This window comes from Myotis davidii, unplaced genomic scaffold (assembly GCF_000327345.1).
Source record: "Myotis davidii unplaced genomic scaffold, ASM32734v1 scaffold653, whole genome shotgun sequence".
Lineage (NCBI taxonomy): Eukaryota > Metazoa > Chordata > Mammalia > Chiroptera > Vespertilionidae > Myotis > Myotis davidii.
In genome coordinates, this window is record NW_006285129.1 from 1,210,298 (window position 1) to 1,210,702 (window position 405).

The following is a 405-nucleotide window of genomic DNA, read 5'->3' on the forward strand; positions in this document are numbered from 1 at the left end:
TGCAACCACAGAGAAAGAGTTCCTCAAAAAATTAAAATTAGAGCTGTTCCACTTCTGGGTATGTATCCAAAGAAAATGAAAACACTCATTTGCAAAGATATATGCAGCCCTATCATCGTTGCAGCGTTACTCACAATAGCCAAGATATGGAAGCAACCTAGGAGTCCATCGATGGATGACTGGATAAAGAAGATGTGGTACGTATATACGATGGAATATTATTCATCAATAAAAAAGTGAAATCTTGCCATTTGCAACAACATGGATGGACCTAGGTGATATTATGCTAAGTGAAACAAATCAGACATAAAAAGACAAATACTGTATGATTTTACTTACATGTGGAATCTAAAAAACCCCCACAAAAAAACAACACAAACAAACAAAACAGAAACAGACTCCTAG